Source organism: Schistocerca nitens, chromosome 3 (genome assembly GCF_023898315.1).
Source record: "Schistocerca nitens isolate TAMUIC-IGC-003100 chromosome 3, iqSchNite1.1, whole genome shotgun sequence".
NCBI lineage: Eukaryota > Metazoa > Arthropoda > Insecta > Orthoptera > Acrididae > Schistocerca > Schistocerca nitens.
The window spans coordinates 178,635,078-178,662,992 of record NC_064616.1 but is presented as its reverse complement, the minus strand read 5'-3'; the positions used below and the strand labels follow the sequence as shown (position 1 = coordinate 178,662,992).

The 27,915-nt window shown below is 43.7% G+C and overlaps 1 protein-coding gene and 1 pseudogene across 1 annotated transcript in view; both read left to right on the top strand.

Moving 5' to 3' along the window:
- LOC126249133 (motor neuron and pancreas homeobox protein 1-like) overlaps positions 1-27,915 on the top strand; it is a 348,670-nt gene that overhangs the window by 164,118 nt on the left and 156,637 nt on the right. The window lies entirely within an intron of this gene.
- LOC126249922 (5S ribosomal RNA) lies at positions 6,904-7,021 on the top strand (annotated as a pseudogene).

The following is a 27,915-nucleotide window of genomic DNA, read 5'->3' as shown; positions in this document are numbered from 1 at the left end:
GTTTGAGGTGTTGCGGCTCACATATTCGTCCTGCTCTCGTTACGAGCGTACTAATCATGCCTCTTTTCTGGCTCGGGTGGTGGTTTGACAGTTTGTGCAGGTATCGGTCCGTGTGAGTCGGTTTTCGATACACGCTGTGTCCCAGATCTTCGCCGTCCCTTGTGACCAGAACATCTAGAAATGGCAGTTTCTTGTCCTTTTCTACTTCCATGGTAAATGTTATGTTGGCATGGAGGCTGTTCAAGTGTCTTAGGAAGTCACTGAGCTGTTCTTCACCATGGCTCCACACCACAAAAGTATCATCTACGTACCTGTACCACACCTTAGGTTTGCAAGTCGCCGAGTCCAGTGCCTGTGCTTCGAATTGTTCCATGAAGAAGTTGGCCACCACTGGACTGAGAGGACTACCCATGGCGACGCAACGTATCACACGGAATACGAATCGGTTAATCAAGGCGTCTTCTCTGCCGGCGGACATACAGAGAAACCTGCGCAACACAGAAGCCCTACCACCTCGGCTGTATGGATTACCCAAGATCCATAAGAACAACGTTCCACTGAGACCGATCGTTAGCGCTCCTGGATCACCGACATATAAACTGGCAAAACACTTGGCCTCTCTGCTCCAGCCACACGTGGGGAAGACCGACACATACATTAAGGACTCAGGACATTTCATTGAGAAGCTGAAGAAACTGAAACTTGCACCAAACGACATCCTGGTCAACTTTGATGGTGTTTCGTTATTTACGAAAGTGCCACTCAGTGTCGCTCTGGAGCACATCGGTTCCATTTTTCCGCTAGACATCAGAAAGCTCTTCCACGCATGTCTCACCACGAGCTATTTCACGTGGAATGGCGGTTTCTACGAACAGCTGGAAGGCGTCGCCATGGGTAGTCCTCTCAGTCCAGTGGTGGCCAACTTCTTCATGGAACAATTCGAAGCACAGGCACTGGACTCGGCGACTTGCAAACCTAAGGTGTGGTACAGGTACGTAGATGATACTTTCGTGGTGTGGAGCCATGGTGAAGAACAGCTCAGTGACTTCCTAAGACACTTGAACAGCCTCCATGCCAACATAACATTTACCATGGAAGTAGAAAAGGACAAGAAACTGCCATTTCTAGATGTTCTGGTCACAAGGGACGGCGAAGATCTGGGACACAGCGTGTATCGAAAACCGACTCACACGGACCGATACCTGCACAAACTGTCAAACCACCACCCGAGCCAGAAAAGAGGCATGATTAGTACGCTCGTAACGAGAGCAGGACGAATATGTGAGCCGCAACACCTCAAACGAGAAATGCAACACCTGGAAACTGTCCTGAGGAGCAATGGTTACTCCACAAATTATATTAGAGGTGTAACAGAGCCCAACCCTCGGCGAAGTAAGGAACCGGAAAAAGAATTGTCGGGTACGGCCTTTCTGTCATACATTCCCAGAGTGACGGACAGAATCGGCCGTATATTGCGCAAACATGGCGTAAAGACGATTTTCAAACCGACAAGGAAGATCAAAGAGTGTCTTAGATCGGCGAAGGAGAAAAGAGACCCACTTGCAATGTCGGGAATATACCGCATACCATGCACATGCGGAAAAGTTTATGTCGGAATGACTGGACGATCCATTAACACCAGGATCAAAGAGCATAAGCGACATTGCAGGTTGGGGCAGGTGGAGAAATCGGCCGTGGCAGAGCACGCACTGAATGAGACCGACCATGTAATTAAATTCGCCGACACGGAAGTTCTGGCTGTAGAGAAGCACTATCACACGCGCTTGTTCAGAGAATCTGTAGAAATACAAAAACACGCGAACAGTTTGAACAAGAAAGAGGAAAGCCTTAAGGTCAACGGATCCTGGCTTCCCGTACTGCAGCGAACGACCGTCGCAGGTAGCAAGAGGAGAACCGCACCGGAAATGACCGCGGAGAAGCCCTCGGACGTTGGCGCGTCAGGTACATATAGCCTGCGCCCGCGAGCTCGGCTCCAGTTCACCACCGGCAATGGAGGGTGAAGCTTTGACAATGCCAGCCACTCGTGCTGGCGAAACGTCAGAAAAATCATTAGATGAACGTCGGCCGAAGAACCCGAGACAGAAGCCAATAGGCAGTTTGTCAACAAGTGGCCACGAAAGCCTCAACAATTTTGTAACATTGATGTTGTACGCGAGTCTGTCTTACGGAGCCCACGATGTTCAATTCGTAAGCAAGCAGCAGTGGTTGGAAGGTGCCGGGAGAGTGTTCGCAGAATTCTTCATCTTGATTTAAAATTTCGTCCGTACAAACTACAGATGGTACAACAATTGAAGGACAACGATTACCGGCTACGACTAGGATTCTGTCAACAAATGATAGCAAAAATAAACAATGACGATGAGTTTCTAAACAAGTTTTGGATGTCAGATGAGGCACATTTTCATCTCACAGGTTATGTGAATAAACAGAACTATCGTTACTGGGCAAACACAAATCCCAATGACGTTCGTGAGCGCCATTTACACGCTCGTAAAGTGACAGTATGGTGTGGTGTTTTACCACATGGGATTATCGGACCGTATTTTTTTCGCAAATGAACAGGTAAACACAATAACTGTCATTGCCGATCGTTACGTGGAGATGCTACGAATTTTCGTTACACCTGCATTGAACAACTTTCCAAACGTTCAAGAAGCCTGGTTTCAACAGGACGGCGCGACATCACACACAGCACGGCAGTCAATGGCATATGTGCGAGAATTGTTGGGCAACTGTGTGACCTCACGATTCGGTGACATCCCCGGGCCCCCTAGATAGCCAGATTATCCGTTTGTGATTTTTTCTTGTGGGGCTACCTCAAGAGCAAAGTCTACACGACTCGACCAAGAACCCTGGATGAGTTAAAACACAAAATACGGGATGCAATTCACAGTATTCCAGGTGAGATGTTGCAGCGGTCAATGAGGAATCTCAACTGCAGATTTCACGAATGTATTCGTACAGGAGGACGCCATCTACAGGACATAATTTAAAAAATGATAAATGCCATCAATGTTTCGTAAACGACAAAGTGTTAATGTTTCAATTACTATGAATGCAATTTCTTTCCTTCATCATTTGTAGTTTTATAAAATGGTTCAAATGGCTCTGAGCACTATGGGACTTAACATCTGTGGTCATCAGTCCCCTAGAACTTAGAACTACTTAAACCTAACTAACCTAAGGACATCACACACATCCATGCCCGAGGCAGGATTCGAACCTGCGACCGTAGCAGTCGCGCGGTTCCGGACTGCGCGCCTAGAACCGCTAGACCACCGCGGCCGGCGTAGTTTTATAGGATTGTGGAAATGTTACCGTTTTTATGTTTCACCCTGTATAACGCATGTTGGCTTCAAGTTTGCGACGTCACGAAAACTTCCCTCATTATACCTCCACGGACTGTGGTCCAAATGTGGGCTCTGTGAGTTCAGGTAGAGAAGCCTCAGTGTCATGCAGGATTTCAGTGGCGTCGTACGGTAGTGCCCAAGAGGACAACATATCGTTCTCTCGGCCGTGCGGGATTGTATAGCCAAACACATTGAGTCAGATAATGGATTGGCTTACAGCAAGACATGTATTCAAGCGGGCAGTGCGACGGCGACTGGAGCACCGAGAACTATCGAGCGGCGACTATTGTTGCCGCTTCCCTCGACACGGAAGCTCTGAGTAGGTCGCCGACTGTGATGCCCCCAACTAAACCGCTGGACAAGACTACCACCACGTCGTTTTTCCAGAGGAGTCGCTGTTATCTGTACAGCATCACGATAGGAGTGTCCGTGTGTACAGAAGAATTCGTCATCATCATACGAGTTCAGCACCTCACGTTATGGTGTGTGGCGACAGTAAGTACACAACACGATCATCTCTAATTCGTTTTGGTGGTAACTGGGACAGTAGCCGTTACATTTCTGACGTGTCAACAGCCTTGTGTGTGTCTTGCCTCCGAGGTCTCAATGACATTACCTTCAACAAGATAACACGAGACCGCGTGTTTCCTGTGCTGCTTTGACCTACCTTGATAGAGAAGGAGTTTGACTGTTGCCCTGGATAGCGCATCTCCATATCTCTCACCCACTGAAAACATCTGGGCACTGTTTGCCGAAATATTGTCCAGCCACTACGTCTGGAACAGAGTAGAGGCAACAAGGAGCGACGTGACTGTATGTGTCATCCAAGCTCAATTGGAGTCGAGCCCGGCCAGGTTATAGCCGTTTTTGCTGTCTACTAAATTTCGCATCCTATACACTCCCAACTGAATTAAGTAATCATATATTCTTCCTACTACAATTAATATAACTAAAAGACTGTCGTGGAACCCTGAAACTAGGAGGAACTAGTTGCAAGTTGCCTTTCTAACGGCTTCCAGGAGAAACAAAAATTTTACTTTTAATATATCGCGTAATTATTGACCTAATTAAAAATTTGATATGTTGTCATAATCTACTCTTTAAAAGGTACAATTTTATGTTAAAAGTTTAACACAATAAGACACATATTTCATAAGCAACTGTGCATTCGGTTTGAGGTAGCGTAGCTGACCTCGCGAAATATCTGGATTTATACATCCAGTATTTGTTAATGAGAGCACTTACCGACTTCCAACATACTCTACACATAATTTCAAACCTTTTCGAAACTTTTTCTCGTTGACACCTCTCACAAAACTATAACAGGAAAAGGTTTATCGATTATTACATTGTCTAATGCGCTGCAGTCATGGACTGTGCGGCTGGTCCCGCCGGAGGTTCGATTCCTCCCTCGGGCATGGGTGTGTGTGTTTATCCTTAGGATAATTTAGGTTAAGTAGTGTGCAACCTTAGGGATTGATGACCTTAGCAGTTAAGTCCCATAAGATTTCACACACATTTGAACTTTTTTTTATTACATTGCCGGCCGTTGTGGCCGAGCAGTTCAGTGCCGGAACGGTAGCTCAGTGTGTTCGGTCAGAGGGCTAGCTGCCCTCTGTAATAAAAAAACTGAGTTAATCGATCAACGACGAACTTCAACGGAGTCTTACGACGTCCGCCCCGAACAGATGCAACGAACGAAAGAAAAGCCGCCACGGTAGCTCAGCGTGTTCGGTCAGAGGCTTTAGCTACCCTCTGTAATAAAAAAAGCTGAGTGAACGGATCAACGAATAACCTGAACGCATGTCATTGGACGTCCGCCACGAACAAATTCAAGGAACAAGATAGAACAAAATGAGATAAAAGAAATGCCGTTCTAGGCGCTTTAGTCTGGAACCGCTCGACCGCTACAGTCGCAGGTTCGAATCCTGCCTCGGGCATGGATGTGTGTGATGTCCTTAGGTCAGTGAAGCTTAGGTTGTGCTAAGTTCAAGGGGACTGATGACCTCAGATGTTAAGTCCCATAGTGCTCAGAGCCATTTGAACAATTTTTTTGATTATTGCAGTTTTGCTGTTCATGAAGTGAAACTTGAGCGTCAGACCTTTCGTTTAATTTACGAGGGCTATCCACAAAGTACATTACGTTTTGGAATTAAAAATAAATAAAGTATTGGAAATTTTTTTTATTATATACAGATCAAAGCCACACTTAAATACTACTTTTCTACATAGGTGCCATTTAAATTAAGGCACTTATCGTAGCGATGGACGAGCTTGGAAATTCCTTCGTCGTAAAATTCGGCCGCCTGCGCCTTCAACCACGTGGTTACCTCTTCTTGAAGCTGTGCGTCGTCATCAAAACGCTGCATAGCCAACCACTTCTTCATTGCTGGGAATAAGTGGAAGTCGTTCGGTGCCAGGTCGGGACTGTACGGCGGATGAGGAAACAACTCCCACTTAAAATATTCGAGAACTTCACGAGTCGCATTTGCTGTGTGGGCCCGGGCGTTGTCGTGAATCAGCAAGATCTTTGAGCCCAACTTTCCCCTGCGCTTGTTTTGTATTGCTCTTCTGAGGTTGTGCAGAGTTTGGCAATACCTTTGAGAGTTTATTGTAGTGCCTCTTTCCAGGAAATCCACAAAAATCACACCTTTTCTGTCCCAAAACAAGAGGTAGCCACGTGGTTGAAGGCGCAGGCGGCCGAATTTTACGACGAAGGAATTTCCAAGCTCGTCCATCGCTACGGTAAGTGCCTTAATTTAAATGGCAACTATGTAGAAAAGTAGTATTTAAGTGTGGCTTTCATCTGAATATAATAAAAAAAATTTCCAATACTTTATTTATTTTTAATTCCAAAACGTAATGTACTTTGTGGATAGCCCTCGTATTACATCTTTGCTACCAACTCTATTCACAAAACAGTTTCCAGACAGTATCCGCATACAGGGGCTGGACAACAGTGTGCAAACTTCAAAAGTGCAACACATTACCACGCCTAATACCGTGTAGGGAACTGATTGGTATTGCGAACAGCTTCCAGTCGTCTCGGAATGGATAAATATGGGCCCTGTATGTTTTTCAAGGCAATCTTATACCATTCTTCCCGCAAAACAGTGGCAAGTTCAGGTAACGATCACGCACACTTCTTTCCAAAGAAGATCACAATGGCTCAATAATATTGATATCTGGTGACTGCGCTGGCCAGAGGAGATGCAAAAATTCATCCTCGTCCTCACAACACCAGTCCTGGACGAAGCGAGCTGTGAGAACAGGTGCACAGTAGTTTTGGAACACAGCATCACCATTGTCGAACAAACACTGTACCATTTGATGGTCTGATCACCCAAAGTCGTCACACACTGTAATCCTTGTGGCAGAGTAACCATAGGGCCAATAGAATACCACGATGTGGTTGCCCAAATCATCACCGAACACCCGTCACGTTTCACTATTAGGACGTAAACTCGGCCAGAAGTTGAAACAATGTGAAAGAAGACTTACCAGATTAATTTCTTACATTGCCCCATAGTCCGGCAACGGCCTTGCCGCAGTGGATACACCGGTTCCAGTGAAATCACCGAAGTTAAGCGCTGTCGGGCGTGGTCGGCACTTGAATGGGTGACCATCCGGGCCGCCATGTGCTGTTGCCATTTTTCGGGGTGCACTCAGCCTCGTGATGCCAATTGAGGAGCTACTCGACCGAATAGTAGCGGCTTCGGTCAAGAATACCATTATAACGGCCGGGAGAGCGGTGTGCTGACCCCACGCCCCTCCTATCCGCATCCTCCTCTGAGGATGACAAGGCGGTCGGATGGTCCCGGTAGGCCACTCGTGGCCTGAAGATGGAGTGAGTGCCCCATAGTCCAGATTTTATTGCAACGGCACCACGTGTTTTCTGCTACGGGGATTTGCATCACTGATGAGTGATTTTCTAATTCCACCCCACCTTGCGATTCCCTGCTTATGGAGCTCCCTTCGTGTTGTTTTGGTACTGACAGGGTTCACTAGTGCGACATTCAGTCCCGTAGTGACTTTTGCGCCCGTCGTCCTCTTATTTTTCGTCACAATTCTCTTCAATGACCGTTCGTCACGATCACTCAACACACACTTTCCTCCGCGTTGTGACTTAGCGGACGGTGATTTCCTGCTTTCCCTGTATCTTCGATGATAGATCGCGCGCCTTTCCCATGGTACCCACAGACAGCAAGATCACTGATACTACATGCTCCGTGCGTGTGTCTTGCTAGCAGTCAAAAAAATGGTTCAAATGGTTCTGAGCATTATGGGACTCAACTGATGAGGTCATAAGTCCCCTAGAACTTACAAGGGAACCTCCCCATCGCACCCCCCTCAGATTTAGTTATACGTTGGCATAGTCGATAGGCCTTGATAAACTGAACACAGATCAATTGAGAAAACAGGAAGAAGTTGTGTGGAACTGTGAAAAAATAAGCAAAATATACAAACTGAGTAGTCCATGGGCCAGATAAGCCCCATAATTGACATTGGGGGCTTAGGAGCGCCGTGGTCCCGTGGTAGCGTGAGCAGCTGCGGAACGAGAGGTCCTTCGTTCAAATCTTCCCTCGACTGAAAATTTTACTTTCTTTGTTTTTGCATAGTTATTATCTGTCCGTTCGTTCATTGACATCTCTGTTCACTGTAATAAGTTTAGTGTCTGTGTTTAGCGACCGCATCGCAAAACCGTGCGATTAGTAGGCGAAAGGACGTGCCTCTCCAATGGGAACCGAAAACATTTGATCGCAAGGTCATAGGTGAACCGATTCCTCCACAGGAAAACACGTCTGATATATTCTATATGACACTGGTGACGCCATGTGAGTCACATGACAGGAATATGTTCCCGACCCACCTAACTTGTACACTTGGCGAATGGGTAAAAAGATTCTTCTACCTTGCCCGATTTAGGTTTTCTTGTGGATGTGATAATCACTCCCAAAAAAGTGATGAAAACATAAGAGTTTGTCACATAAACTGAAAATAAAAAATTAAACTTTTCACTCGATGGAAGGTTTGAACCAAGGACCTCCCGTTTCGTAGCTGCTCACGTTACCGCGAGACCACGGCGCTCCTGCGCTCCCATCGTCCTTAATGTTGCCTATCTTCCATTGAACTACTCAGTTTGTATATTTTGCTTGTTTTTTCACAGTTCCACACAACTTCTTCCTGTTTTCGCAACTGATCTGTGTCCAATTTTTCGAGGCCTATCCACTGTGGCAACTTATAACTAAATCTGAGGGGGGTGCGATGGGGAGGTTCCCTTGTTAGAACTACTTAAACCTAACTAACCTAAGGACAACACACACATCCATGCCCGAGGCAGGATTCGAACCTGCGACCGTAGCGGTCGCGCGGTTCCAGACTGTAGCGCCAGAAGCTAGCAGTCATTCCTCACCAAGTGACACTACTATTGCCTGGACGGGCTTATATCGGTAGTAGGTCTGTGGTCATAATGTTTGGCTGTTAAGTGTATATAGAGAACAACAGCGGTCCTGTCACACTCCTCTGGAGCGCCCGTGACGATACACTTGTGTCTGACGAACACTTGCCTTCGAGGACAACATATTGGTCTCTGTAAGTTAAGAAGTCTTGGAGTCACTCACGTATCTGTGAACCTGTTCCATAAGCTCGGACTTTCGTAACAGCCTGGAATGGGTCACCGTGTCAAATACTTTCCGAAAGTCCAGAAGTATGCATTCTACCTGTCGCCCTTCATCCATAGTTCGCAGCATATCATGTGAGAAAAGGGCAAGCTGAGTTTCGCAAGAGCGATGTTGTGTCAAACCATGCTGATTCGTGGAGATAAGCTTCTCGGTCTCAAGAAAATTTATTGTATTCGAACCGAGAATATATTCAAGGATTCTGCAGCAAATCGAAGACAGGAATATTGGTTGTAGTTTCGCGGGTCCGTTCTTTTACCCTTCTTATGTACCGGAGCCACCCGTGCTTTTTTCTAGTCGCCTGGGACTTTGCGCGGACTCGGGAGAAAAGAAATTATGGCAGTTTGACTAAAAGAAGTAATCGGTAGAAAGTATACTTCCAGAGGAACCAAGGAATTGTCAGTTTGGTAATGGGGGGTTGATTGGTTGGTTGGTTGGTTTGATTTGGGGAGGGGACCAAACAACGAGATCATCGGTCCCATCGGATTAGGGAAGGATGGGGAAGGAAGTCGAGCGTACCCTTTCAAAGGAACCATACCGCCATATGCAAAAAGCAATTTAGGGAAATCACGGAATACCTAATTCAGGATGGCCGGACACGGGTTTGAACAGTCATCCTCCCGAATGCGAGTCCAGTGTGCTAACCACTGCGCCACCTCGCTCTGACGTAAAGGAGGGAAGTGGGGGTGGGGTTTAAAAATTATAGAGGGGGAACCAAGGGTAGACTACTGCAAGCGGGTCAAATGGGTGCAAGTTGCAGTAGCTATGTAAAGATGAGGAGGCTTGCACAGGATAGACTGACGTGGAGAGCTACACCAAACTAGTCTTCGGATTGTAGACTACAACAAGAACCAAACATGGCAATGTACACTGCTGGCCACCGTAAATGCAACACCAAGAAAGACAAGAGGTAGCACAACAAAATTTATTTTGTAGATAACATTTTGACCAAGTATCAAATGATTACGTTTACAGACGTCTGTGACATGTGGTTCCTGCCAGAATCAGTAGCCAGAGAAGCCGCCATTGTTGGAGATCACCGCTGCCACACGTCTCGGCATTGAGTCAAAGAGACGTTGGATGTGTTCCTGGGGTACAGCAGCCCAAACAGCTTCCACACGTTGCCAAAGATCATCTGGTGTGGCAGCAGGGGATGTAATCTGGGTCACTCGTTGAGCAACCATGGACCACATGTTTTCTATCGGCGAAAGATCCGGAGAGCGAGCCAGCCAGGGAAGCAATTCAATCTGGTTATTGACAGAGAACCTTTGGACAATGCTTGCCACGTGTGGTCGCGCATTATCCTGTTGAAATATGGCTGTGGCCGAGCCCTGAAGGTAAGGAAGGACAATTGGCTCCAGCACCTCGGATATGTAGCGCCGGCTATTTAAAGTACCGGCAATGCGTACTAGAGGCGTGCGAGAGTAATATCCAATACCGCCCCATACCATAATACCCGGTGCAAGACCAGTGTGGCGGTGCATAATGCAGCTGTCCAGCATCCTCTCTCCACGGTGTCTCCACACTCGAATCCGACCATCGTGGTGCTGCAGACAGAAGCGTGCCTCGTCAGTAAAGACAACGTCATTCCATTCTGCCGTCCACATCCGTCTGTCATCACACCATTGGCGACGGAGACGTCTGTGGTTCTGCGTCAATGGTAGACGAAGCAATGGACGTCTTGCGGACAGACCACTCTGCTGTAAACGGCGTCGAATGGTACGCGCAGACACTGGATGATGCGTTACAGACGCAATGTGCTGTGCTATGGTTCGGAATGTCACTGAGCGATCCGTCACTGCCATGCGCACAATTTGCCTATCACCACGTGCAGTGGTGCACCGAGGTGAATGCGATCGACCACGTCGGTCCGTCGTACCCTCCTGCATCCAACGGTCACATATCCGCATTACAGTTGTTTGGTTTCGCCCAACACGACTAGCGATTTCTCTGTATGATAATCCACAATCTCGGTAAGCCACTATCCTTCCTCTGTCGAACTCGGATACTTGATCAAACGATGTTCGCTGTTGTCTACGAGGCATAACTGATCGTCTTGTGAAACAACCACAAGGTAAACACACGTGCCGAACGTACACTCGTCGAAATCGCCAAGCCTTAAATGGCGCTATGAGGTGGCGCCACAGGCGCGCGTGATGTGCGTCTGCGCTGAAATTCTAATCAGTTACATATCTCATCGCTGCAAACCCATGGTGTAAATTTCACTTGATTCGGATGCTTCCTTCAGGGTGTTGCATTTACGGTGGCCAGCAGTGTAGATCTTAATGTCACCCATATGGAGGCTTACGTTGACGAATGTATATATGAAGTACTTGACGGTCAGAGTTAATTTCTCGAAATGTACAGATGTTAATATAACATTATGATTGGCTACTGATGTCTATTTGTTTTTCACACTGCATTATATCTTTTCTTGCAGACAGAAACATTAACTAATTTAAAGCACGTGTGAAAGATGGCGTTCATCTTACAAGTTTCGAGCAGAGCGGTGGTGTTGCAGGAGAGCGTCTTTTCTCGAAGCTGTCCACGAGGTCGTGGGCGGGCGGTCCGCGTTTTATAGCCGGTTGCAGGAGTACCCCTTTACCAGACCCTGTTGGCCAATGCTGGTGAGTGGTCTCCCGCCCAAGCTGCTGTGTATTTATGAGCCTTCCAGCCTACACCAGCGGACACTTACTGAGTAGTTCCAGGTGGCCGTGACATTCCGTGCTGCCAGTAAAGCATGAGGAAGCTGTAGTGCCTACTTTCTTTCTTTTCTGCAAGTTTAATGTTGCCCGTTGACGGCGAGCGAGTTCATCAGTGTTAGTACAGCAGCTCAGAACATCCGTGCGTGGGAGGGAATCAGCTTTCTCATTGTATAAGGAAATGTTGCAGTGTTTTCCTTCACTGTTTGAGGAGACCTGTGAAGAATGTACAGTCAGGAGGCGGGACAACTTGGCAGTGCAGTAGCTGGACACGTCCCAGTGACACGTGCGAAGACCACAGCCCCGCCGATACAGTCACGTTTGGTTTCGATGATATTCGTGTACAATAACAGGCACGTATCTTCTGTGGTAGATTCCTTAGAAACTCAAGATCGTTAAGTATCGGCCATTTTATGTTAAGTACATCTACATATACAGGGTTTATTAGAATTAGCAGCGAAGACTAAATGGACGAAAGTGAACAATGGCAAAAATAAAAACGTTCTAGTAAAAATGGGTTCCGAAACGAAACGTTTACGCAATAATTGCGAATGTATGATTGCGATCCGCCTCTGGTGTCACTATGAAAAATTGCCCAGTTTAGTATAAATGTATTTGGAATGTACTTTTAAATTAAACTGGCATCTAACTGGGCATTCATGAATGTTTGTGGTTGTTCTCCTTTCGCAACATTGCGGAATTTGGTATATGCATATTGAGGCACAAGAACATTTCGCTGCTGATGTAAGACGACATGGAAAGCGGCACGATGACCCGAGAGGGGATAGGTAGAACAGGCCCTCTACCTTTGCTTTCAACATCCCCTGAACTCAATCCTCTGGCTTTTTCTGTCTGGGGTCATCTCAGAAGTGAAATTTACAGCACTCGCCTTTATACGGTTAAAGCACTGGAGCAAGGAATTATACCACACTGTCAAAATTTACGAGATCGCCGAGGGTTTTCGCAAAAATTCGTACCGCACTGCAGAGAGGAATGCAATAGTGCATCAAAATGCGAGGAAAACACATGGCTGGTGCATTGTCGTGATGAAAAAGGACTTTTTTGCGGTCCAATCTCCTGCGTTTCTCTTGCAGCTCGGTTTTCAAACGGCCCAATAACGTTGAATAATATGCTCCTGTAATAGTTTTATCCTTTTCCAGATAGTCGATGAGGATTATCCCTTGCGAATCCCAAAAGACAGTCGCCATAACCTTTCCGACCGGAGGAATGGTCTTCGCCTTTTTTAGTGCAGATTCTCCCTTGGTAACCCATTGTTTAGATTGTTGTTTGGTCTCAGAAGTATAGTAATGTATCCATGTTTCATCCACAGTGACGAAACGACGCTTAAAGTCATGCGGATTCTTCCTGAACAGCTGCAAACCATCCTTGCAACACTTCACACGATTCTGTTTTTGGTCAAGCGTGAGCAATCGCGGAACCCATCTTGCGGATAGTTTTCTCATGTCCAAATGTTTATGCAAAATATCATGTACTCATTCATTCGAGATGCCCACAGCACTAGCAGTCCCACGCACCTTAACTCTTCTGTCATCCATCATCATATCATGGATTTTATCAATGATTTCTGGAGTCGTGACCTCCACAGGACGTCCAGAACATTCAGCATCACTTGTGCCCAAATGGCCCGTCCGAAAATTTTGAAACCACTTATAAACTGTTCTAGTCGAAGATGTATAGTCACCGAAATGTTTATCAAGCTTCTCTTTAGTCTCGTGAGGCGTTTTGCGTTTCATAAAGTAATGTTTAATCACCACACGAAATTCTTTTTCATCGGTTTTTTGACAATCACTCGACTTCCTTAATTCACACGAATACCAAACACAAAGAAATAGACCAATATGGCTGAAACTTGGTGTGCGTTCTTTCCAAAGATGCTACTTCCAAACATGACCGCGATACGCAATGGCGGTGCCATCTCTCGGACTTTGCTCGGACTTTTCAAACGCCCCTCGTACACGTAAGATTGATAGAAGGAGGTCGAGTAATTGGCTGTTGTGAATGTATGGCGGAGTTTAAATATGCCCAGTAACACACAGCTACTCATCCGTCCAGACCCTGCGATCAGAACTTTGATCAAACTGGTTTATTATTATTGATTTGGATATTTCTCTTCAGAAGAGTGTGAATCATTTAAGGTATCGATTTAAAAGTCCCTGAAACACATGTAGCTTTGATCGTCCTCCAGGAGATGTGCAACCCATATGTGGAACCCTTCATCTCCGCTTACCGTCCCTTTCAGTTGAATGTATTCGATAGGGAATAAGGTATCGCTGATGCCCTACTACATTCGTCGTTAATAGCCAATGTTGCGTAAGGATTATCTCCACTGCTACTCCGTGATATGTTCTTGGCCGACTGTAAGATAAGTTCCTTTGTTAAACAAGTAAATATTCATTCATCCACTTTGAGTGAGTGGAATTTCATGATCGTCAACTTCGAACCCTGCGGCTGTCAATTAAATCAAAGATGCTGGAATGTTAAGGATGAAAACTGTGCCTCTAAATTTATTTGACTAGTATATTTCGATCAGCATGAATGGCAGAATTGTTTTTAATATCCAAAGAAATATACCAACATTTGGTGACGCATTTCGCATGGGACAATAGGTTATTGTGTGGCAAGTATGGCAGGGAAATTTCAAATATGTGTCCTGGCTCAATTCTCGGAAGCTGTTCGCTATCTGGAACATTGTAGTGTACATTTCAGCCCGGCGCAAATCAAGCGCACACCTTGTCACTAACGTTGCAGCTTTCTTTCCGTCAAGCAGCCGATAAGTGCTGTAGCCGTCAAAATCTATCGCAACAATCTTCGCGACTGCTATCTCGACGAGGCGCGCCTATGTCTTGACATAAGTGGCTTTCAGCTTGAAAAGTCGTTCGATGCTTTTTGGACTAAGCATCTAGTTTTCCAAATATCGTTGGAGTTTGTCAGTTTATAAACCAGTTTTGTGCTTCTGTTTAAAGCCAAAGATGTAATTAACGTGGATAATAGAGACGTTATTTACCAAATACGTACCATCAGTAAAGGGCATCGATAACCATAAGCAACTCATAGGTGCATGTTGACATGAAAGTGGTCAGTACTTTAGCTTGTAATGTGCAGGTTTTAAATATGAATAAATACTTCGCTAATCCAAGACCCGAAGCTTAAAAGCTGCATCGTGTGCTATGAAAATTTACTCGAGTCTCTTTTGAGAATGTACTGAATTTATTTATCTCTCAATACCTTTTCCTTTTACATAAGTTCAAACAGTAACTGTATTTCATTAAACCGATATTGAGCAAACCATTAGTGTCAGTTGTATCCCTTATGACAAACTGTTAAACTACTGTTTGAGATTTTACCTCTCGAACCTGTAATACTGTTAGCCTTCCTGCTTCAAAGTTTAACCACTGTTTAATATGTTCATTCCATTCTTACCAGTAAAATTCTCGGTGCACCTTCCTTATTTCAAGTCCGTCACTCAAGCGACATTTTTCGAAACTCATTATGTAGCAATGGAGACTCTTCATGGGGACAGGCCTTGTTCTGCAAACTGACGTACAATAGGTCGTTCGCGTGGCAAAGTGAGTGTCAGTGCAGCCTGCAATGTTGCCATATCTCCTCTGCTCCCACCACCGATCACACCTACCCTCCCCCACTCCTCTAGGTCAGTTGCCTTACGTATAAATGGCAGGAAGTTCAAAAATCCGTGATATCCGTTGCCCAGTTGGCTGAGGCATGTAACTACAGCCTGCATGGTTGCCAGATTTCTTATGTATATTTAGGATCCTTATCACTATACTTTATGACCCAAGATGGCTACCACTATATTTCACTATAACATATCACCCAGTAAGGTTGTAGATGGTTTTCCAAGATAGTCTCATCTTAATTACTGATGACACACTGCCATCACCATATGACATGACTGTCTAAGACTTCGAAAACACACTACAACATCACCAGCACTGTGCTATGTATAAAATAGCAGAAATGCAAGATAGTTTGCTCATTAAAAGTAATTACTGCTATGTTTTAGTGCATTATAATTTTTTAGCGTTTTAAATCATGAATCAGGAACTTGTTATTCACAATTATGTCTGGTTCACTTTATACGCAGAAAACAATAAACAAAGTACACTCTTGCTATATGACAATCACATTGTGGAAGAACAAGGTTCATTTAACACACTCTTGGTATGTAACAACAACAGTGTGGAGGTGCATAAACAAATTACACTAATAGCCGATGGCTACATGTCTAAGAATTACCACAGGTGTTTCTTATGCGGCTACACCGTACCACCCAATGCAGTAGGAAGGGAAGGAGCACTTACATTTTTACTTAAAACAAAGAAAAAGAGGAAAGAGATCTCCAGCAGTCCAGATGTACATAGACCCCTCTGGTGGCATATTCGTAAGTGCTGTTCCTATCAAAATTCTCCTTTATCAGGTTCAACTTAGTTTTACTGTAACCTTTAAAAGGATGAAACTCTTGCACAGTAACCACATAAGGGCTGCAATTACCACATACCTTTCTCCGATATTTGATCGATATCTGGATTATATATATAATCCTAGGATTTGTTCTCTATTAAAGTACTGTATGTACAGCGTGAGTGTGTGATGATGTTACAAACTTTCACGGAAGATGGAGAAGAGTAAAAGTATCAATCTGATGTATGGGATTCTGGTCTGAAAACGACCGAGTCGAAATTTGTAAGTGAAAATCGTTCTGATAACTCTGATAGTGGAATAAAAGGCTACTATCAGAGGTGGTTGTATGTTCCAAAACAAGAAAAAACGTACAGTAAACATGTGCTCTAAAATACGTAACCTAAGAGCTATGAATAGTTGTTCATCTCCGATACTGTAAAACACATCTCTTCTACTGCAAGCACTTTGCTTCCATATTTTTGGAAGAGGCAGTATGGGCCAAAATAAAAAAAGTGTCCCGTAAATATGTGCTCTAAGAGGCTTCCTTTAAGAGTTATGGACCCTTGATCATGTATTTCACAGTAGTGACGATGAGGAACTGCTCATAGCTCTTAAGGTATGCATTTTGGAACTCATATTTACTGGACTTTTTTTTGTGGATTGTAAGGTAACTTCCATCGTTTATGTCAGTAATAATTACATGTTTATATAGCATCTTTACATAAGCAGATCCAGAGAACTATCATAATCATCCTCTACAACAATGTTTAGATTGTGTGGAAGGGTGAACCGAATAATGCGTTTTATTCCCAGAAGACAGCATATGTAGCAGATTTGTATTAAAAGAGATTACTGACACTATGCCTTTCAGTCTCTCCTTTGGTAGTATTGCTGTGCAGTATAGGATTCTTACCAGAGAGTATTGATTGTTCCTTAGAGAGAAGGACCGACCTATTCATCTCCCCATCCTTACCTAGCCCGCACATAGGAACAAACTACTGTTTACAATAGACATTGTATACACTCTCGGTAAAGCTTTTCACAAACGATTCTATCGTCTTTGTAAAGACTGCACCGAAATTCAGATGCCTAACATCTGCTTGCTACCTTTCGGTGTGTAGCTGAGGGTACTTCCATCATTTAAGTCCTCTCCCTGTTAGTCGAGAGTAGAATGGTCGATATGGCTGACTTTAGTATTAGTTTATGACTACTGGTAGTGTATACCTCATGCCATTTTGGCAGTGCACATGAGCAAAATTTCTCCCCTATTAGTTGCTTGTAGTGTGCTGTGAAATCTGTATTATGCATATGCTGTGTGATCAAAAGTATCTAGACATTGATTTGGGGTGTATTTACTGGTAGAAATGCACGCCGTATTTAAACAGAAAATCGTGATTGGCAGTAGAAAAATGTGGTTTTATAAATAAAGCTATTTCTTACATTTCGTTCTGGAGATGGAACCAAGTCTCGCTGGTTAACGAATTGCAGGTTAGAGCCTGTAGGATGCGTCCAAGGTGTAATTAAATCATCATGCATTACGTTTAACATAGATTTCTCCATTTCCTTGATCCATAAAGCTTTTGTCAGAGGATTTTATTGTCTATACAAAGGCTGTGTAGAAAATCAGATGTTTGGCACAAGCATATTATCTAAGGGTGTGTGCTGGAGTGGACTTCAGGTACATTCATCATTTAGTCCCAGTCCCAGTTCCATTGTCAGTAAATGGTTGTCAGTAAACCCCTGTATTAGCTCTAATTTCCCGAATTTTTTCCTTGAGGCCATTTTGTGTGACGTATGTGGGATGAAGTAAGTTGCCACACAACTCTTCCTGGAATGTGTTCTCTCAGATTTTCATCACGACCTACCTAATATTAACTCTGAAAGGAAAGAGGGAATGGCTGGCGGATTTCTTTTTCAAAGTCATGCATCTCCCGTTGCTATATAGTCCATGTTTAAAATAGAAAATCGTGACTTGCAGTAGATAAAAGTTAGTTGATAAACACATCAGTTACTTACATTTCGTTCCGAAGATGTAATTTCTGCTATTTTTTATCCCCTGTTTCTGTTCCACTTGCGAATGGTGCATGGAAAGAATGATTGTCAATAAATCTCAATCTTAGTTCTAAGTCCCTGGTCATTTTGCGATACGTATGTGGGTGGAAGTGATATGTTACCCAACTCTTCCCAGAACGTACTCTCTCGGGTTCTTTTTTTTTTCTCCCAACAGTAAACCTCCTCGTGACGAACAGTGCTTCTATTGAAGTGTCTATCACTGGAGATTGTTCTGATAAGCAGTACTCAGAAATCTCCCGTATAAGTGTTTCTAAGCCACTTCTTTCATGGATTGGTTATATTTCTTTAAGATTTCTCCAGTGAATCTGAGCCTGGCATCTACGTTTCCTACATTCTGTTTTATGTAGTCATTCCACTTTACATTGCTCTGGATGGTTACTTTCAGGTATTTTACGACTCTTACTATTATGCGTGATTTGTCATCAACAGTGTAATCATACAGTATTGCATGTCTTGGCCTATTTAGTGAACTACATCACATTTACTTACATTCAGTATGAATTCCTAATCCCTGTAACGATCATGAATCCACTGCAGGACTTCCTGCAATTCGCTACAGTCTTCTGGAATTTCTGTTTTCTTATACAGGGCGGGGCAAATAAAAGTGGGCCAGAGAACATAGTTCCAAACCACCATGAAACACAGCAGAGGAAAGGAACTACAGCACTAACCTGACTGTAGAAGACGTTGGAAGTGACCACCACTCATCTCTTGCCACTTTTGGGTCCTAGTCAACAAGTTCCCGGAAGGCGGCTCAAGGCTGAACTGCTGGAATTCCTGCAGTCATATCTGAAAAGTTCCGCTGCAGTTCTTGAAGCCTTTGCGCTACACCTTAGACTTGAGGGCTTCCCCCGCAAAGTAATCGTACACTGACAGATAAATGCGCTCCAAGATTCGGCCGGCTGTATGGGCAGTTTCTCCATCCTGCTGGAACTGACTGTAGGTCTTTTCCTCCTACGTTAATGCTGCCACAAATGGTTTCAAAACGTGCCGAAGTCAGCGTCTGACGAAAGCAGATGGAACGAGTAATGCAGTCTGCAGACACTGCACACCAAACCCCAACCTTCTGATCATGCAGTTATGTTTCTCCGCTGCCCAGAACCTGTGATTCTGTGAGTTGACATAGCCACTCAGTTGAAATCAGGCTTCATCAAACATAAAGACATATCGATTGTTATCTCATTGAACAGACTGGAGCAGCCTCAGTGAGACTGGAATAGAAGGGAGAACCGATAGAGGTACTCAACGTACCCTCCGCCACACACGGTCAGGTGGCTTGCAGAGCATGGATGTAGATGTAGAACAGCCGCCCTCAAAACTGGAGCCGCTGAGGAGTATCTGCTGGTTTGAATGCATGAACAACAGACACTTGGTAGGGATGCATCTGCAGGTCCAGCTGGAGTATTCGTCGGCATGATCGACGTGAGATGACGGTCTCTTGCGCCAGGTGTCGGTTTGATTTGGTAGGGCTCTGAAGCATTTTCTGGTGAACTGCAGCCACATTTTTCTGGTGTGGGGGAACGTTTCGGAATGTTTTTTGACTTTTTCAAAAAAGACCCTGACTGACGCCATTTTCGGACTAAGCGTTGCATGGCACTCTTTGCTGGCACTTTGACATCATTAAACTTCTCAGCAAACAACTGACCACACCCTTTTCCATGACTTTGTTGTCACGCAACTTCCCACGACGAACACCCGCTGCTCCACTGTGAGTACCATCGTCCCCTTTCTACTGCTCCACTCACACTGACACAGCCCGCACTACACTCTGAACCAGTGTGGATCACATGGCGGGCGTACACGTGGTGTGCGCTTCACGGGATGTGGTTATATGAATACATTCACGCCGAATCGTATCCACTCGTTCTCCTTTTATTTGCCCCACTCTGTGGATAGCCTTATGAACTGTGCCCAGCCTCATGGAGCCACTGACATTTTTCGCAGGATCATTTATATTGGTGCAGCCATTGGTCTGCCACAACCAATCAATCACACAACGTGATTTTATCAGTAGTGCCGATATGTGATCCATGCAAATTTGCTTATCATTGCCACAGAACTATTAAGTAATGGCAGTAGTGCCTGGTTGGTTTTATGCCTGAAATATTATATGTTTTCCTAAATAATAATATAGTCTGTTTTATTTTGACACAATATCGATTTTTTTCATTCACGATAAGAGAGCTGTAATCATACTTGAATATTATTATAGAGAACCTCTATGCATTTTGTACATATACTGTGGGAGAGGCCGTCCTCACTGTATTGTTTGTTTTCAAAAAATGGCTCTGAGCACTATGGGACTCAACTGCTGAGGTTATTAGTCCCCTAGAACTTAGAACTAGTTAAACCTAACCAACCTAAGGACATCACAAACATCGATGCCCGAGGCAGGATTCGAACCTGCGACCGTAGCGGTCTTGCGGTTCCAGACTGCAGCGCCTTTAACCGCACGGCCACTTCGGCCGGCTGTATTGTTTGTTTTAAATAAAGATGTAGTTGTTCTCTTCCTTCGTACTGCAACGGGTGGTACAGCGCGACCACATAAAAAATGTGTGTGGTAGTTGTTAAATGTGGAAACGTTGGCTATCACTGTAATTTGTTTATGCACCTCCATAGTGTAATTGTTACATACAAAGAGTGTACTAAATGAACACTGATGCTCCATAACATGGTTGTTACGTAGCAAGAATGTTCTTCGTTTATATGCATTGGACTTAATATAATTTTAAATAATGAGTTCTTGATTAATGATTACCGAAGCTGAAACCTTATAACGCACTAAACACATTAATAATTGTGTTTGACAAGCAAACTGTCTTGGGTTTTGTGTTGCTTCATACTTAGCAGTGTGCTGGTATGTTTTTAACGCCCAGAGAGACATGTTTGATCTGATGTCATAGCAATTCATAAAAAAAACATTTATTAAGATAATACTATCTTGGAAAAAGTATTGGCAGTCATATTGGGTTGTTAGTTATAGTGATATAGATAAAGATGACATAAATATAGTGGCAGCCACCCTGAGTCATAAACTATAGCGATAAGATTCCTAAATATACATAAGAAATCTAGCAGCTATGCAGGCAGCACCTGTATGCTTCAGGCACTAGAGCATCACCATATCTTCAGTTTTTGAATTTCCCGCCGTTTTTCATTCAGGTGATAGACCTGCACAGATACAGATAGCGGTAGTATTGAATACGCAAGGTATGGAACGGCAATGCATTGGCGGAGCTGTTATTTGCACGCAGGTGATCCATGTGAAAAAGTGTTCAACACTGAACCGATCATTGACTGGAAATGGTTATTTTGAGCTGCTTGGAGACCATTTGCAGCCATTCATCGACTTCATGTTCCCAAACATGTTACTGAGCCACAATTGTTCGCAATTGATTTGAATAATATTCTCGACAATTTGAGCGAATGATTTGGCATCCAGATCACCTGACATGAATCCCATCAACTATTTATGGGACATACTCGAGAGGTCAATTTGAGCACAAAATCCTGCACCAGCGACGCTTTCGCAATTATGGACGACTATAGAGGCAGCGTGGCTCTGTATTTCTACAGGTGACTTCCAACGACTTCCTGAGTCCGTGCCACATCGACTTGCTACACTACGGTGGGCAAAATGATGTCCGACACGATATCAGGAGGTATCTCATGACTTTTGTCACCTCAGTGTACTAAGGCAACTGACCTAGAGGAGTGGGGGAAGGGGTGGGGGGATGTGTGAAGATCTGGTAGCAGTGCAGGCTGTGCTGATACTCTCTTTGATCCACTGCTTTGGTTGTGTTTCACAGCACGTGCACATCATTAGGTTGATTTATACAGGGTGATTCAAAAAGAATACCACAACTTTAAAAATGTGTATTTAATGAAAGATACATAATATAACCTTCTGTTATACATCATTACAAAGAGTATTTAAAAAGGTTTTTTTTCACTCAAAAACAAGTTCAGAGATGTTCAATATGGCCCCCTCCAGACACACGAGCAATATCAACCCGATACTCCAACTCGTTCCACACTCTCTGTAGCATATCAGGCGCAACAGTTTGGATAGCTGCTGTCATTTCTCGTTTTAAATCATCAATGGTGGCTGGGAGAGGTGGCCGAAACACCATATCCTTAACATACCCCCATAAGAAATAATCGCAGGGGGTAAGATCAGGGCTTCTTGGAGGCCAGTGATGAAGTGCTCTGTCACGGGCTGCCTGGCGGCCGATCCATCGCCTCGGGTAGTTGACGTTCAGGTAGTTACGGACAGATAAGTGCCAATGTGGTGGCGCTCCATCCTGCTGAAATATGAATTGTTGTGCTTCTTGTTCGAGCTGAGGGAACAGCCAATTCTCTAACATCTCCAGATACTGTAGTCCAGTTACAGTAGCACCTTCGAAGAAAAAGGGACCAAAAACTTTATTGGCTGAAATGGCACAGAAAACGTTCACCTTAGGCGAGTCACGTTCATACTGAGTTGTTTCCCGCGGATTCTCAGTGCCCCATATACAGACATTGTGACGGTTGACTTTCCCGTTAGTGTGGAAAGTTGCTTCATCACTAAACACAATCTTTGAAACGAAAGATTCATCTGTTTCCATTTGAGCAAGGATAAAATCGCAGAAATCGATTCTTTTAATCTTATCAGCTGCAGACAGTGCTTGAACCAATTTCAGACGATAAGGTTTCATAACTTACCTTTTTCGTAGGACTCTCCATACAGTTGATTGTGGAATTTGCAGCTCTCTGCTAGCTCTGCGAGTCGATTTTCCTGGGCTGCGAACAAATGCTTGCTGGATGCGTGCTACATTTTCATCACTCGTTCTCGGCCGTCCAGAACTTTTCCCTTTGCACAAACACCCATCCTCTGTAAGCTGTTTATACCAACGTTTAATACACCACCTATCAGGAGGTTTAACACCATACTTCGTTCGAAATGCACGCTGAACAACTGTCGTCGATTCACTTCTGCCGTACTCAATAACGCAAAAAGCTTTCTGTTGAGCGGTCGCCATCTTAGCATCAACTGACGCTGACGCCTAGTCAACAGCGCCTCAAGCGAACAAATGTACAAATAAATGAAACTTTATAGCTCCCTTAATTCGCCGACAGATAGTGCTTAGCTCTGCCTTTTGTCGTTGCAGGGTTTTAAATTCCTAAAGTTGTGGTATTCTTTTTGAATCACCCTGTATAGTGGTATGTTTTTAATTTTCGTTACGTAGGACGCTGGAGCCGCAATATGGGTGAGTACGATATAAATCCCTGTCCATATTTGAATTTTCGTAGTTTGCGTAAACAAAGTAATGCAATTTTGGTGGATTGTTCCTTTCAAAAAGACGCGGTCGATTTCCATCTCTATTCTTGCTCAGTCTTAGCTTGTGCTCCGCCTGTAATGGAATTGTCGTCATATCCAGTCTTCCTTTTCTGTATGTTTTGGCTTTATGTGTGTTATTACTGTTTTATCGTCCATTATCTCTTACATATACATTATAGACATCTTTGATGCATATTGTTTTCTGATAATATAGCATTTGATCATTAAGCACCACATATTTCCTTCGGAGGTCTTCTGGGAGGTAATCTGTACGTGATTCTTTGCTGTAAATCAGTCACAGATGCTCGATAGTACTCAGGTCAGCTGACTGGAAGGAACCCAGGAGATGGAAATGTTGCGTACGTTCTTAAAACGACGGCTCAAAAGCGGTATCGATAGGTATCGGGTCATTTTCATTTCGTAAAAAGCGTGCTTATCAGGAAAAGTAAACATGTACAATAGGATACATTTATCTGCAACAGTGCCTGCGTTATCTACAAAGCTGATTATTTCGGGTACAGCGAGCAGAACTGCATTGGCATTTTAAACTACGAGAATCTAAACTTATTTTGAAGGATAGTCACGGACGTTCCTTAACATCTGGTAGATAATACAGCTAGACGCGGTGTAACTGCTTACATGCAATGATGGTGAAACTTCACTTCGAAGTTCGAAGTTTAGAATCCGAATCTTCGTGAAAGCAAGTTAAATTGGCTGGTCTTGATCATCACCTGCTTTTTATTCGGATTTTATAAACGCTAAAGAGAAATGTGAAACAGTTTATGGTTCAAATGGCTCTGAGCACTATGGGACTTAACATCTGAGGTCATCTAACTAACCTAATGACATCACACACATCCATGCCCGAGGAAGGATTCGAACCTGCGACCGTAGCGGTCGCACGGTTCCAGACTGAAGCGCCTAGAAACGCTCGGCCACACCGGCCGGCGAAACATTTTATATTTAGAAAAGAACTCAATTAAAGTACAGAAACTTATTCTTAGTTACAATAACATACATATAAATTAGATCCGATCGTGGTCGGATTCCAGACCTGTGGGTCATCATTAATTAGCTGAATACTTAACACACCATCGAACAGAGGTATCAGCATTGATTTTCTACCTATGAGGATCATCACCTTAATTATCAGAACAATTTCCTGAAATATAAAATGAAATTTGAACTCATGTTTCACGGTGGGACTCAGGAGTGTGTGCTCGGTTACTCACATCCCCTACTGTTTTCAGGTGACACAACATACACGAGTTCGATTTATGTACGACAATTTTACAATATATACCAAATCATTTTCTTCTTGAACATTAAGACAGTTGTCTAATTACTTTTACCTTATCAAAGTCATTTTTCAGAAATGCGTGGCCTATGAGGTACGCTTAGTTTCATCGTACTTTTAATGTATTTCATTCCATAGATACAGAAACATATAGGTGTTTATCTTTACTTTTTTGCAAGTTTCTTCAACTGGATGTCGTAAGAGTTAATATTAGATTTTGGAACGTTTCTCGATATTATAAGGACCAATAAAATGAAAACGAGACAGATCGAAAACAAGTGAGTAGTTTACTGACCTACATTATTTCAAAAGTAATCCCGGTAACTGTTAATACATTTATCCCACTGCGAGACAAGAAGGTCAATGCCTACAGGGAAAAATGTTTGCGATATAATATAATGTACAGTTCGTACCTGTATAGTGCTGTGACAAATAAAGCTGGCAACTGGCACTAGAAACCCACGTTGAATGTATGAATAATATGATATTCCTTAGTCAGGCTAGTGGTGAGTCACTTAAACTAGTTTTAGAGCAGAGTATAGAAAAATATTTCTGATTAAAAACTCGAAGGGCTGGGAGGGTATGGTATGTTATTTCGCTGATTACAAAATCTAGCAAAATTTATAAATAACTTGGCAGTATGACCCCATTTATCATGTCGAGTCCCGGCACAGGTGCTATCACCAGCTTGGAAGAATATGTGGCCTACGTAGCGCATTTTTATCGTGGGGTGAGATCCAGTATGTCACTTTTAAAGGCGTGATGGGGAGAAAGTCTCCTAGCCTGCTTAGCGCAGGTGATTCTGGAACGGAGAGGAGGAGCTATGATTCGTAGGAAGTGATTGAGAGTGCAATCACTAAAATATTCAGTTCAGAAACAATTTATTTTCGCAGCAGCTTAACTTTACTCGGAGTGGTGTCTTAAAGCGGATGAAATTGTTTGCAAAACAATGAAAACACCCTACCACTACGTGTGTTAGACCTATCCGGTAACAACTGGTTCCTGAGTTCTACCTTCTGGTATTAGAGACGAGCTCTCTGCTTGTAACTCTTTTCGACAATACACAACCAAATACATTAACCACAACAGGAGACAAGTGTGAGACTGTGCTTGTTCCTCCCTATACTATTGAAGATAGAAAATATCACTGGTGACTATACGTTATGGTACACTTTATTCACTACGGGAAACAAGTGCAAGACAGCACTTATTTCTCCCTACATTCTGACAAACAGATAATATGAAATACTACTCGTTGCAACTAGAGACAGACCTTTTCTACTCTAACAGGCAGAAAACACATGATATAAACTGTTGCTGGATACTTATCGGAAACTCAGTTATCATCCTCAACTGTGTAAGAATATCTCGGTGCAGCATCATCTGTAGTGACTTCGAGGCTCAGCTGTGGTACTGCTCCAGACGACCACCAACTGCGACAGCTTCCTTGTAATGACTGCTTCTAACTCATAAACAACTCTGCTCTCTGTACTGAACACTTATGTACTGATTTTTCAGGGCTCTCGAAGGAGTTTCCCTAGTAACTCGTAACTAGTAGATACACCAGTCCAATACTCTAAATCATATACTCTGTGCCCCATTTGCAATGTTTTTGACCATTGTAAAGCAGCTGGAGTGTCTTTCAAGCATTCTAAGTCTTTCTGAATTACGATACGATTATGAGGTTAATGAGAATTACAGGAAGACAGGCCGTTTGTTTCAAATTCATCGAAGGATAGCTAAAAGCTATAATTTTTAAAAGGCGCCAAATGATATGGAGGAGTGATGAATACTCGAATTTAGGAGGAGAAAGATTCAAAAGCCACGTTTGACCATGCTAATTTATGTTTTCAAAAATTTATACAAATCGATCAGGTGCAACCTGTGATATTTTATCGAACAGTAGTGGTTCATTATCTCTTCCAGTCATGTCCACCTTAGATACTGCTTCATGTATAACAATGCGACCTGCAATTTCTGGTCGTCCTTTCGTCTAGTGAATCTTCTTAAAAGCTAAGCTAAAGTGTGTCATTACAGGTCAAATCCTGCTGTTACTTTAAAGATAGCGTCTCCACTTCTGTAATATAAATTTGTCGATACATATCATGACAGCCGTCATTCACAATCTGGCGACAAAATTTCTGGTAAAGAGTGTGCAGACTGTAGTAAGGAAACTACATTTATTATTATGACGTGTGTAATCTAGACGCTTCTGCGCAAAAATTGCAGCGTGTAGCTGGGGTAATGGTCGCATGTTTGTTACGGGGAACGTTTAGTTTCGCGTCAAGCGAGCGAGGTGTTGGGCCAGTATCAGTGTGACGCGCCACGTGTCCTAAGTGGCAGAATGCGAGAACACATGGCGTTTAATTTTACTGTGATGGGATTATGTTTATGTGTGGAGTTAATACGTCGATAAATACGGCCGCGTAGATTAAACGAGGGGGCGCAGGGCAGGGCGTGCGGTGTAGGCCGTAGGGTCGCGCAGGGGTGTCCAGGGCGCTCGCCCGCACAGGCCACGCCTGGCCCGCTTTGCAAACAAGGGGTCCAGCCAGCAGCTATGCCGCAGTGTCACTCCTACGCGATAACTTCGAAACTCATATATCACATACATTCTATTCGCAGCAGTGTTACTCACTGGCAAAATTTTCCCCCGTTCTCCATACTTCGATGGTTAGAGCTGGTTTTTTTTATCAAGGAAAATAACTGCATATTCGTTGTTATAAAGTGAAGGCAGATATACATGTATTACAGAAACATACGTACACTCCAGCGTCTCGACATGAAACCTCACTTCACCCGACAAACAGCCATCCACAGTCTTCCGCAATCCTATTTTCACTTGTTTATTATGTTCAAGAAATAGCCATGAAGACGGATTTGCCTCGGATAATGAAGTCGATGAACCTCAACAAAAAATAGTTCAAGGTGCCTGCTGTTAACATGAGTGTTGTACAATGCGGCTACGACCTCAGCGCGGGGTGTAACTGTTCATGATCGTCTGAATGTACTGCATAATAATAAACAATCTTGGTTT